Source organism: Aphis gossypii, unplaced genomic scaffold, assembly GCF_020184175.1.
Source record: "Aphis gossypii isolate Hap1 unplaced genomic scaffold, ASM2018417v2 Contig00763, whole genome shotgun sequence".
NCBI classification, from domain to species: domain Eukaryota; kingdom Metazoa; phylum Arthropoda; class Insecta; order Hemiptera; family Aphididae; genus Aphis; species Aphis gossypii.
The window spans coordinates 1-14968 of NW_026083270.1; positions in this window are offsets into that span (position 1 = coordinate 1).

Here is a 14968-nt window from a genome sequence, read left to right on the forward strand (position 1 = left end):
AGGGTAGAATCATTGAAAAATAAAACAGGAAAAGAATGTACAAAAGGTATGTTTAATATATTAAAACAAGCTAATCCAAATTATTACAAACAGATAATGGTACAGAATTTTATAATAATCAATTTCAACAGTTAATGAAAAAAAAAAAATTAGACATTATAGTACGTATAGCGTTATCAAGTGTTCAATTGGAGAACGTGTTATACAAACTCTAAAAATAATATAATACAAACATTTTACTGCAACAGGTACATGGAATTGGTATAACAAAAATATCAAAAATTATTTATAATTATAATCATACAAAACATAGATCAATTAATGTACACCATATGAAGCTAGAATAAATACAAGTAAAATCAAATCAAATATACAAACAAATAAAAAAATTATATAAACCAAAATTTAAAATTAATGATAAAGTACCCAGATAGAAAATTATGTTATAATAATATTCTAGCAATGTTACTTAGAAATCAAAATATTCTTAAAAGATGAACATAAAGTTTCTTGAATCTTTTTAAATATTCTTTTAATATTCTCAGAAAGTTTTTTGTCAACAATTTTCACATTCTGAGAATATTATACAATAATATTATAATAATATTACACAATAATATTATAATAATATTTTGCAATTAATATAATAATCTTAGTGTTATAACATTATGATAATGTTATGGAAAAAATAGTCTTACAATATTATATATAAATATTCTGTAAAAGGACCTTTGTTATATTTCAGTAATATTGTTTAAATACTTATCACATTTATATTTTCCTATTTATTAGTGAGTTTTTACACAGTGCAAGGGAAGGGCGTCTACCTATCACAATCCCCCGTAAAACACCACTGTGTTACACCCATATTTTCAAATAATAATCTACAATCTACCTTATTTAAATGAGGAAACCTATATTATTTTAGTAGTATATTAGGATAGATTATAGGATTAAAGAATAATAATAACAGTATATACAAATAAAAAAATTATTATTAAAAAAAAAAAAATTAAACATTAAGTATCAGCCAATTGCTAAGGATTATTATAATAATAATAATAATAAAAAAAAAGAATAATAATTAGCTTGAAGAAAAAAAAATTATACACAATATGTGTACATATGACATAATAATATGTACAATGTCATATTAATGTGTATTATTAAAAAACAAATAATGAAATATTATCAGCCAATTGCCCAGGCTTGTTATTAACAACATAAAAAAAAGAGTAATAGCTAAAAGAAAAAAAATTAAACACTTTTATGTTAAAAAAACTGTTTGAATTCAGTTTAATTGTATTTACATGTAATTTAAAATGGTCTTTATGGTTTATGATTTGTTTTTTTTGATACTCTGAATGGTGCATGCGCTAACCAAACACCCAGCGGTAGTTCAATTTCTCGCTCTGTAACCATTTTGTACTTGGTGTGCATTCTTAAGGAGTCTAGAATAATAAGAATGTTTGAAATTAGAATAATAAATCAAATTTACAAATACATAATTATTTTAGTTATGTTTCATGTGATTAAAATATTACCTATAATAACACGATACAGCATCAACTTAGTGAACGGCTGTTTTTTTTTAAACCCAATCAGTGAATAGTTAACTAAATATTCATCATCAAACATTCTGGCTACGATTCTTCGAACACTGTGACCCAAATCCGAAGCAACAGCAATTAATGATAGTTTTGAAACCTAAATGTATTATAAAATATATAATTAATTTTTTTTTAAGTTTAACAAGTTTAATGAACATATTAATACAGTATATTATGTAATTAAAATAAAGTCATAAACATAATTTAGCTAAATGCATTTAATTACAAATGTACAAATAATATACGAGGAAGAACTAATAATTAAAATTTTACCAATACTTTCCGCAGTTGAATATCTTGGACAATTTTAGATTCAATACTAGTAAGCTGTTCATCATTATTAATTGGAAATAATGAATGTAAATCAATATCCTGACTATTTTGTGCACAATTTGTTATAGATTTACCAGTTAAATTATCCATCAAAGACTCTATGTTAGTATGCATAACATTAATGACATTCATCATATTATTAATATCATATTTCATATGAGTGACTGTTGTGAAAATATATTTTTCATAATCTGTAATAAATAATTAATTATCGATACCTTATATACCTACTTGAACAAAAAGTATTAGTAATACAGTATAATACAAATATTAGGTTATTTATTATTACCCTGATGTGACTTAAATGACTCAACATTAAAATTGTTCTTGCTAGATATGTTTAATCCGTTTTGGGATATTTCTAAAAAAAATAATACATATTTATTAATTTTAAATTAATAAAATATATATTTATTTTAACTATAATACACACTTGATTTCTTTGGTGTATTATTTTCCTGGAATAATACTCGTTTTACTCGTAACGTGTCATCATTTTCATTTTTTTCAAACATAATATTTCCATCTATTTCAACAGACCAATTATTTGTTCTTGGAGAGCACGATACTTGAGAATGGCCAGTAGATTTTTGTGGAGTTGGGGTAGGGTTAATCGATTTAAAATCTTGATGATCTTTACCTTAACAATGTTACAATTTAAACAAATATTTAAAAAAAAATACGTGCAATAAAAACTAGATATTTTAAAATAAATGTAATCAATATTCTCCTATTATTAATTAAAACATGTATTTATATTATATGATTTTAAGCTTTTGTAACACATATTATAATTCGTAACATGGCTAGTATCAGATTAATTTGATAATATTTGTACGAATAACACTCAAAATGTTATATAATATGTGCTCTCACATGTGTTCCAATTACGGATTAATTATACTTCCTAAGTAAATAAATTATAAAATACCAAATGACAGAATGACAATAAATGTTGTAATTGTTGAGCTAACAGTAATTATATTGAATAATAATAATAATTGTTGTGGTAAAATTTATATTTATGGTTACCCAACCTTATTATACTTGGGTATTTTAAATGTAATAAAATGATTATACTATATATAATTATTATTATCATGGATGCTCAAGTAAAAAAAGTTGCCTATACGTGTTTAACTGTATTTTTTCTATAACGACTCCTCATTTTCTAACCAGACATAGATTTTTGGTATAATAAAAATATTTTTACTTGTATTCTCGTTTGATATCCACAATGGATCAGTATCTGAATCATCAACTGATGAATCTGAAGACAAATCATTAAATATACTTTTTTTTCCAACTGATGGACTAGATTTTGTAATAGAATCTTAAACAAAAAATAACAATTAAGATCAATAACATAAAAAAATACAAAAATGTAATATCCATTATCAATAGAAAAAAATATTTAATAATATAATGTCATTACCTTCCTTATTAAAATCATCATATTTTTTTGGTAATGGGCATGTATTTGCTAAATAGTTTTTTTTGGTTTTTAGTGAAGTTTTAAACATGTCAGGAGAGATACTGAGGGATTTTTTTTTTCTTTTTCTAACATCATCGTCCGTACTTGACAAATCAGACATACGAGTAGCTTTAGGCAATTTAGATCTGGTTTCAGCTAAAGATGCTATAATTTAAATATTAAAAATTCATTATTATTATATAAATACAGATTTACTTTTATAAAAACAATTAAAATTTACCATATGATTTATTCCCTAATTGTCTTGCAGGATGATAGGTGAAATCCTTTTTATTGGGTTTCTGTTGAGATTCAATAAATTTTTTAACAAGTTTTGGTTTGGCAGGCCAAGCGCAAGTCTCTTGCTTTTTATTAAACCATATGTTTGGTACGGCCTCAACACTATTTTCGTCCGTGAAATACACAACACTCCAATAGTTTTCCATTTTTGCTAATAATAAAATTAATTAGTTATATATTGTAATACAGTAATAGGTAGTTATTAATTACATTTTTATTGAAATAGTAATTTTTAAAAACTTGTGATATTTTATATATTAGGACAACAAATTTATTCATTGAGTCCAATTGTATGTATAATAGGCATGGCAATAAGAGTCCCACCATTTTCCAAAACCATAAGTTTTTTCTTTATGTCGGTTAGTTTCCAACAATTTAAATCCAATGATAAATTATGCAATATAAATATTTCTAAGATTGTAGAATTTATTGGTTCAGTGAAAAATGGTAATAATGTTTTGTACTTTTTACCAATTAATAATATTTCATCAGATGCTTGAATAATATTTAAACATTTCACAACTTCTCCAGTGTTGGTCAATATAGTACAATCTTTGTTAAATTTAACATTTATTTTAAATTGACTAAATATTAAAGCATAATATTGTTGTCCATTAATATTTTTTGTTATAGGACCATTGTTATGTGGCTGCTTTAATTCTGGTTTGTCAGTATGATTCATTAAATCAAAAGATTTATTTTTATTAATTGAATTTATTTCAGAATAACGATTTATTACTTGTTGTAATGGTTGATCTGCTTTTCTTACCAAAGACTTAAGTTTTTTCATGTAGTTTTCAAATAAAAACGAACTGCAGGTATCTAAAGGACCGAATTGTTGGTAATCATCACACAAATGTAATAAACCATGAATATTGTGTGATAAGAGATGTTTTCCATATATTCTTTGAAATGTCATTACAAAATAATCTAAAAGATATTTAGCATAAGGTATAAGACTACTACGATCTGGACTTAGAAGTACGATCATAGAAATATTTAGAGCCATGAAATTAGTGTAACATTCATCACTTATAATTTTTTTTAAGACAATTGGACCTGTGTATAGTAAAAATAATCTGAATTCTGTAGCCTTCCACCGATGAATTTCATTAATTGTTCTACTCTTTCTGGTAAAATCAGATGCAATATTTAAATTCATTGATGTCAATGACAAAGACAATTCATTAACTTTCCTAGAGTTAAGGCGGACGTGCAAGGGTCCTTTTTGTATCCATAAAAGCATCAGTTTTTTCATGACTCCTAGGCACACCAGATGCATGTAATCAAGAGAAAATTGTTTTACCGAATCAAATCCAGGTAATTGATTAAGAACTGAAAGGGTCTGAGATGTTTGAAAATCATCATCTACACAATTAATGTAAGCCTGATGAGTTCTCTCTGTAAACTTTTCCTTTGAATACGGAAAACATACTCGGTTGTTTAAGTATTTTCCAACAATTGTGCAGCGGGTGCATGAAGAAAAACCAGTATGGTTCTTAATTTTCAGAATAAATGCCTTGGCAGGAGCATCACAGCAATAGGCATTAATTGAGATTTTTCTTTTTACATCATTTACAATTAAACCATTCATAATTAAATCTTTAGCTTCAGTAATAAAATCAGATAAAAAAGTATTGCTATCTTTGGGCTTTTCATATCCAAAATAAATTCCAATAGGAAATACTTTTTTTAATAATGGTGGTGGAACTACTACATACCCCAAGATTGGCCAAAATTGCGCACCACTACTCTTAAATAGTGGAAGTCCATCAATACCTATCACAATTTCCACATTCAGCATATTATTTGGAGTATATTTCATTATACCAGTTGTTAAACCAAAATAAAAATATGTGCCGGGATCAACATTTCTTAATTTTGTAAAAGTTTGTTTGGGAGTAGCCAACAATGTTCTAGAATCCACTGGAAAATCTTTGAAACATTTGTGTTTTTTTAAACCTTTGAGCAAGTCGTTAATTGCATTAAGAGGTATATTAAATGTAGTTGACCAATTAGCAATAAAGCTTTTTATTGACTCGTCTTCTTGTAAAAAAGATTCAGGAAGTTGATTAACAGATAAATTTTCAGAATATTCGGGTATAACATTAAGTACGCTGGGTGCGTTGTATTGTAAATTTACATCTGTAGAAATATTTGAAGGTTTATCATATGAAGAGCTATTTTCATCACTATCACAATGTTTTTCGGAACTATGAAGTTGGTCTGAAGTTATCTGATTAGTTTCTATAAGCTCAATAATACTGAGTTCATTTTGAATTTTTCTTTTTTTGGTTCGCTCACTTTTTATCATTTTATATAAAATAATATATTGTCAAGGGCATAAATGAAAAAAATCGTTTTCCTAAAAAAAAAAAAATTAAAAAAAATTGTAAGGCTTAGTAGTAATGTAGGCATACACATCTATTGTCCCCTTAAAATTATATTCAAAGTTTATAATTAATATGAACATGATAGTTAGCTACTCGAATAAATTATTATAATAGATATACTAGGTATATAATATTATATAATATTATATAATATGATATATACTATATTTAAATATAATAGATGTAGGTGCCTATGTTATAACTATTAAAATACATTATAAGTCTTCTAAACGGATACATATTATATTATAAATGTATTGTTAGGAAGGTATATTAAATTAAATATATTTTATAAGTGACAACTATTTAAGTTATTTTCCAAAAATGTTCTTAACAAAGTTTATGCAATGATATATCTGCATACATTGTTTTATCTTACAAACACATAACATATCAAATTGAAAGCTCGCTGAATAATCTATTTAACTATGTGTACATCAGTTTTCTTTATACTTGTTAAAATCAATAAATTCGTGAATACATTTATTATGTTTAATACAAAAATGAGTGAATACAAAATATGGCTCAGATTGACAAAGAGCAGTTCTTAACTTGTAATATCAATATCTTTACAAAGTGTGTGTTTTAATTATTATAAGGCAGATTAATTGTACTACTTAATATATTTAAAAACAACAGAAAAAACATAAATTATATGAAGACTTAATATTTAAAATTTTACATTCACTGTATAAAGCAGTAGTTGGGAAGAGGCTTATTGAATATTATTTCACTAGAGTTTAATGTTGTATGTAACTTTTTAATGTGAGTATCAAAAACTTTACCCCAAAATTCAATACCATAGGAAACTATCGATTGAGCTAGAAATGTATATACAGTTGTAGCGTTAACAGTTAAGATATTTTTCAAACAATAAAATCATAAAAAAAATTTCAAATTGACATTGTTAATTTATCTATGTGGACATTCAATTTCAATAATTGGTCAAAATGTATACCTAAATATTTGATTGTGTGTTTTATTAATTAAAGGGTAGATGCAATTATTTCTTTCACTATTACATGAGACAGTATTTATAAATATTAATTTATTAAAATTAAGATTACTGTTATTCTTAATTATTTTAAAATCTATTAAGTTAGATATAGTAAGATTTAGTTGTAAATCATTACTGTCCAGTCAATTTTTTATTAAGTTATAATAGGTACCTATATTAGCTTCATGTTTAAGTTTGTGTTACCACGTTATACGTTTGTAATACGTACGTATTGTATATATACATACAACGAATGAAGATGTACCTAGCATCCTCCATTAAACTGTACCACTACCACAAAGGTAATACATGCATATTACATACGGATATAATAAAATATAAAAATATAATTAAATAATATGTAGTACGTACCTATAACTTTAACGTGAGTGACTGTGGTCAGTGGGCTGAGGCGATGATCGTGGTTATTCTATTCAGTCACTAGTCACTTGTCCAAGTCCAATAGTCAATCGATAAATGAATAAGGAATTAAGGAATAAAAATGTACGTAACAGCAATCAGTAATCGGTACTGGACTGGTGTGGATAACCGTAAACCGAATAACCGATAAACAATGTCCCATAGGCGGCAGGCCGTAAACAAAGATTTCTTTGTTACGATCGTTTTATTTTTCCTTATCGATATCTATAAATAACTTATTACTACGGTTCACGATTAAAGATTGTAACATCGAACCTAACTTTACTACCTAACGCGTATACGCAATACGCATCGATACAAAACGCTTAAAATCATAAGTTTGATACCACATGTTTGTTAACGCGCGAATATAATATTATTAATTATAATAATATGTTCTTTCATTCTTTGCGAGTTTGCGACTTTGCCCTTTGACGCTCGACGCCTGACGGTTATACACGGAGCGGTTTAGCCGCGCGCGGTCGCGGTTATTATCCGCCGCGGATTTTCTGATAATTGAAAAACAAAAATAGCGGATGACCGTCGGAGTGTCGTTCCGCGTACACATGTATATATATATAATAATAATGATAATTGTGTAGCGTGTGTGTCGGTCGGTACGATAAGGACGCACAGATGTACATGAAAAATATAAAATAAAATCATACAATATTAGAATAGCAATGTACTATTTAGTTATTACACATTATATAGGTATATACAATTATTTCATACTATGTAACATTTTAGTATAGACATTTATACAATAATATATTACACATATTGTAGGTATATGCAGTATAGCAGGGTTTTTTTAGTGTGTAGTGTGAGACACATTTTGTGCAGTGAGAAAAGTAATTGTGTAGTGAAAATTGTTACTTTGTGCAGTACTAAAAAAGAATTTCAGGGTGATAGGTATATATTATTGTATATTATAAAACAGTAATAAAGTAAACTTTAAAAAAAAAAAAATGTTTCTATTAAAATTAATAATTGATTATATAATTATTCATTAAGATACCTAGTACAATAATAATGTATAATAATTATACTATCTTAATAATATAATTCCTTATTATTTATTCAAGTATTGAAAATAACCAAAACTGATTTTTTTTTTCATATCCTTAGTTATACGATTCCCTTTTGTATAGATCTTGAATATTATGTACCTATAGAATATGTCCCTTTTTATATTTACTGGAGGCACTCAAATATCCATACTTAAGTACTTAACTCAATAGGAAAAAATAAAATAATTAAAAAATATAATTATTATTATATACACAGTACACACTATGTAAATATGTAATGCGTATTATGTATTTAAATATATAATAAAAAGATATTTTTAAGTGATAATAATTTTCAATTATTGATACATTATGTTCAAATTTAATTGGTTTAATAAATTTGGTTTCCTGTTTGACTTGAATTGTTTGGATACTTTGATTTTATATGTATATAATATAAATTTAATATAGTATTTACCTATTATAAATTGCAATGAATTATGAATGTCTTATTATGGATATCCATAAGTGATAAGTCATAAACATGTTATCATGTGTAAAATAAATATCTAATGGATATCCAAAACTAAGAAAAATGTGGCCAATTGGATATCTACTGGAAGTTTAATAGATACCTATACAGAAATATCTAATATATGTCATAGATAGGTATTTATAAATCATACTGTTATTTATTATATCCATTAGATGTCCCTGTGTTATGTGGATAGTGGGTATCTACCTACTTTCATGTATTATATAATATTTATAAAATACACCATGCAGGGATGCAAAATAATTTTGCCTCCCCCCACCCCAATATTTAATGCGCCCCTGCCTTTACTAAACAAATAAATTCCAAAAGAGCACTAAAAAATCAAGGGTTTAAAAATGTAATTAAGAATCTATATTTTTAATATTTCCAAAATTCATAATATCAAAAAAAAGTGCAAAATAAAAGTAAAATATGTAATCATTTGTCGTAAGAAATCTATGTTTAACGATAAAAGCTAAAAATAAATCATTTTTTATTTAAGTTCACTTCTCTAATTTGGTATAAATATGATTTGGTGTTAAACACTTATCTGGAGGAGTTAGGAAAGTGATTTTTTAAGTTTTACATTTACACTTTCCATCTCGACAAAAAAGAAAAAAAAACCTAAAATAATTTATACATGTTATAGAGCATTCTAAATTATATATTTTAAAAATATTTATATAATGTTAATGGTGTAATGTTAAAAACATAACCTACCATAAATATGTAAGAAATATTTAAAATGTAATATTATTTTATGTTATAAACTTAATATTCTTAAAACATTTCGACGTAATTAACTTTATAATATTACAAAAATAAGCTATCTGAAATATTAAGATAATGTTTCGTGTATAATATTCTAATTTTAATATTGTACTAATATGATAGTAACATTAAATTAGAAATATTATAAATTTAATCAAAGAGGAATATTATTGTAATATAAATATTACTGTTTTGCTATCTGGGTAAGAATATCAAAATATAAGCATATATTTAGTAAAGGATATACACCAAATTGGACAACAGAAATTTTCACAGTTTCAAAAGTTTTACATACAGAACCAATAACTTATCAGCTAAAGGATGGATCAAACAATATAATTCTAGGTGGTTTTTATGAGCAAGAAATTAAATTGACTGATTTTCCGAACACATTTCTAATTGAACGTATTATAAAAAAAGTTAAAGATAAAATGCTTGTTAAATGGATGGGTTTTGATTCCAGTCATAATTCATGGATATTATCGAAAGATATTATTAAATAATTTTTTTTTATAATATTTTACCTTTTTATAAAAATAAAAAAAAACAGTATTAAATTAAATTATTTTAGTTATTCATATAATGTTTTCCTTTCACTTTGAACGACACCTACTGAGGATAATAATTTAATTTTGAAATAATTATTATCACTAGATAGCGTGGAAAAAACACCTACTGATGATAATAATTTAATTTAGAAATAATTATTATCACTAGATAGCGTGGAAAAAAACACCTACTGATTATAATAATTTAATTTAGAAATAATTATTATCACTAGATTGCGTAAAAAAAACACCTACTGATGATAATAATTTAATTTAGAAATAATTATTATCACTAGATAGCGTGGAAAAAACACCTACTGATGATAATAATTTAAATTTTTTAGAAATACTTAATATCGATTTTCTTAAACATTATTAGAATATTAGAATAATTATTTTTTTAATTTATAATGTTCGTATGCTAGTGAGTTAATCCCATCGTTTGTTATAAAACGTTTATCATCGTTACCACTTAGTACAAGCTTATTCATTGTTTTAGAATGAACAACATGTTTATTCGATTGAATAAAATTCATGTTTCTACAAGTTTGTTTATTATCAAGAGAGATATGGTTTATGTACGCATTTAATACTTCTATATAATTTTTAAAATACATATGTTGATTAATTACATATTTTTTTACACCTTTAGCTTTTTTAACCTCATCGTTGTTTTCAGTCTTGTAAGCATATAATTTCGGTCTTAATGAAACAAATTCTTTTAAAATTTTTCCCCCCATTTCATCTTTAAAATAACCAGGTTGATTTTTATGATTTTCGCTAAAACAATAATGATCTTTTGGATAGTTGATGTATCAAAATACGGAAATAAATCATATCTAATATCATCAAAAAATTAAATGTTCGAAATTATTATACCAAAGAATCTGTATCCGAGTACAATAATCGTATTTTATTATTATATTTATTTTTCATTACATTATAATGAAAATCATACATAAATGTTTTCGAGACATCTAAAATTGCAGACCCTACATAAATTGCTTTATCGAATTTGATAGTTTCCTTATGTTGGTGAATAGCCATAAGATTTTCAGAGTATATAGTTCTATCTTTAAAAGTATTTTTCATCATCATTTATTTGCTTGTTTATCTGATGTAACCAGTTTTAAGAAACTCTAGTTCGAACATTCTCCATACATTTACCAAAAACGCTATTAATTAATAATTTCCAAAAATCTTTTTCAAATCTATTTTTAGCTTCTCTCCTCATTCTCGTACATAGTTCGATATATGAGGCCATCCATTTACTCTGTGAAAATTTGATTGCTCGATGAATTTTTACTAATTTAAGACCATTAGCAATTGCTTGTTTTAAATTTTTATAGTGTAATATATATTTTTTTTTGATGATAAAGTAGTTAATAATTTTTTAACTTTTGAATTTGGAGGACATTCGTTTAAAGGTAAAAACGGGAAATCATTATGTTTTTCATGTAAATATTCAGGATAATCAATATCAACTTCTAATATATATCCGACTTTTGAATCATCAGGATTTTAGTAACATCTATGTTCAAGTCATCAACCCATTCGAAATCTTTGAAAGGTAGCTCAGTTAACATCGATTTTCCATATAAATTTACACAATCAAGATATGTAATCCATGAAATTGATTTATTAGGATTATAGTTCAAACCTTTAATGTTTGGTATGTTTGCTTTAGCATATCTTTTAACTGATTGACAGATACCCCCTCTGATTGAGGATTCAAAATATAAAAGCATGTTATAATCAGCCAATTTTTCTAATTTAACCTTAGTATATTTAAGCATACATCGAAAGCAAAGCAAAGCTGGAGCAGTCATATAATGAGCAGGATCTAGACTAAGAGTAGATAAACATAAATCTCTAAAATTTTCGAACACATCCGTTAGTATGGTGACATCAGTTTTCAAATAAAGATCACTATACTCACCCAAAGTTTAATATTAAATACTTTCCAAATTTTTTAGCATGAGAATAATCATTATTATTAATTTCTTCATTTTTAAAGAGTTATAAAATGCAGATTTTGAAGGTAATCGAGTTTCGTTTAATTTACTCCAACTATCAATATACTCATAAGGGAAAACCCCTTTTCGTGTGACTAAATCAAATGTTTTATTAGAAAATAATTTTAAAGTTTCTTTAAACCTTGATTTATCTTCAAGTAAAATTTTTGCAAGCTCGCTTAATGAGGAGGCCATAAAACGGAATGTATCAACGAATTTTATACTAAATCTCGGAGCAACCTCTTTACTAAAAGATATATATTTTTCTACAGAATTTGGAATAACATGTATATTCTTATCATCAAAACCAAGTTCTCGAATTATAAAGTGACTATCGTAAGATAAGTTATGAAAAAAAATTGGAACAAATGATGGGTTGGTTATTTCAAAATTACATTTAAAACAAATACATTGTCTATATTTACCAGTAATATGACAGTGATCTCTAACTTTAAATAATTCATTTTCTTCAAAAGATAATAAACATATTTTACAAACCTTTGCTATTTGAAATTCTTTTTCCTCCTTTTCAGTCAACGTAATCATTGGTACATTAATTTGATAAATATCATTTATTTTTTTGAAATATCAATCATATTTTCCATAAAATTTTTGCCGCATCAATACCTCTATAAATTATTGTTTGTTGGAATTTTAAACTGTTGCATTAACTTTTCTGTGATAATATTATAGTCAACTTTTACATAAAATGCATAACTCATAATTTCATGTAAATGTGTGATATAAGTTTTACTAGTATTAGTGAATTCATTTGTCTGTTTAGGTTTTAAAATACATTCAAAGTCAGCATAAATAACAAATGGTATTCTAGAAGTTTTTTTATAACTTTTAAAAAATATGAATTTATTTTCTTTTCCTTCTTCAAACATTATCGGTCTTCCTAATTTATTCTTACTACACATTTTTTTATGTTCAGTTAATCCTGTTTCACCCCAAAGTTTACTTTTACATGGTTTATTTCCAAAAGTTGTAAAACACCTCTTACAAATAATTAATTTAGAACAATTTTAGTTTTCTGACTTCTAATAAATCTTGAAAAATCTTTAATATAACAATAATGTGATGTTTTATGATTATTGACAAAAAATAAATCAAAATGATTTTTTTCTTCTTTATTATTTATAAATAGAGGGAAAATAGTACCTTTATTATTTAAACTATAAACATTAACTGAAACATTATTTAAACGTTCAAATTTTTTAATTTGATTTATTGGTGTTGGGAAATCAATACATTTAAAATCTAACCCACTCTTTTTTCAAGAAAATCAAAATATTTTTGGTTAAATCGTGATTTATTAGAACGCTTATCATATTTGGTAGTATAGAATATTTAAAACAGTATTTATCTTTATTTTTAACGTTTATAATAGCCTTTTTTTCTCGTATAAATTTAGGTAAATCTAAATATGTACCTCCTTTTAATGGATTTACTAAATTGATTCTCAACTGTAACCCATCTATTGAAACAAGTGTCCATCCTGAACCTTTAGCAATAAATTCAGATTCTTCAGCTAATATTTTATCAAACTTTATGTTTAACAAACTAGCGAAATCGGATGAATTACATGCTAAAACATTCGAAGTTTTAAAAGCTACATCTTGTTTATCATGTGTTATAGGACGTGTGTAAGTAGCGTCAACGTGTAAATTAAATTTGATCGACGTTTTAATACACGATTGTCTTAACTTTAAAATTAACTCATGTAAAATATAGTAAAAAATAATTTGTAATCTATATAATTTTCACAGTTCTTAATTACGAAAGTTTTTGAACCTTTTCTAAATCTTTCTATTTCAATAAGTCCACTTCCAATCGTGTTCATACGCTGTTTTTTGTATATATTCTGTTCATAATGAGACTGAAATAATAAAAAAAAAAATTATAATATATAAAATAATATAAATTAAATATATTTATATATATATATATAAATTTGTTTTACATTTTAAAAAAAAAAAAAATAAATAAAATTCTTAAATAAACAATGAGTACTTAGTTTTTTTTTTTAAAAAAAAAAAAATCATTTTAGATTCAAACAAAAAGATTCTGTTAATAAATTTAGATCATCCAATAATGTACAATAATCGCTATGCAGATGATAAGCTAACGTCTGTTTTCGAAATCTAACATAACCATACAAATCATAATATTTATTAACAAGTAATATTTCATTTCTCAAATTTATTATATTCTCTTTAAGATTTTTATTTTTTTATATCTTGTAAAAGTGTTTTAGCTAAGTATTTTTCATATCTTAATATTTTATTTTTCTTTTGATTAAATTATAGTTTTCTTTGTTCATGTTTACTTTGTACTTCCTTCTCATCATTATCATCGATTTCTTCATCCAATCGATGAATTTCAATTAAGATATGGTTAAGTAAATCCATTTTCTAAAAAAAAACATTTTTTTTTTTTATGTTTTGGAAAAGCTATTATGAACAAAGTAATACTTCTATATAAGTAGGTGTATAAAAAAAAGAATAATAATAAATCAGGTTAAAAAAAAAATAGATTTATTTAAACAAATTTATT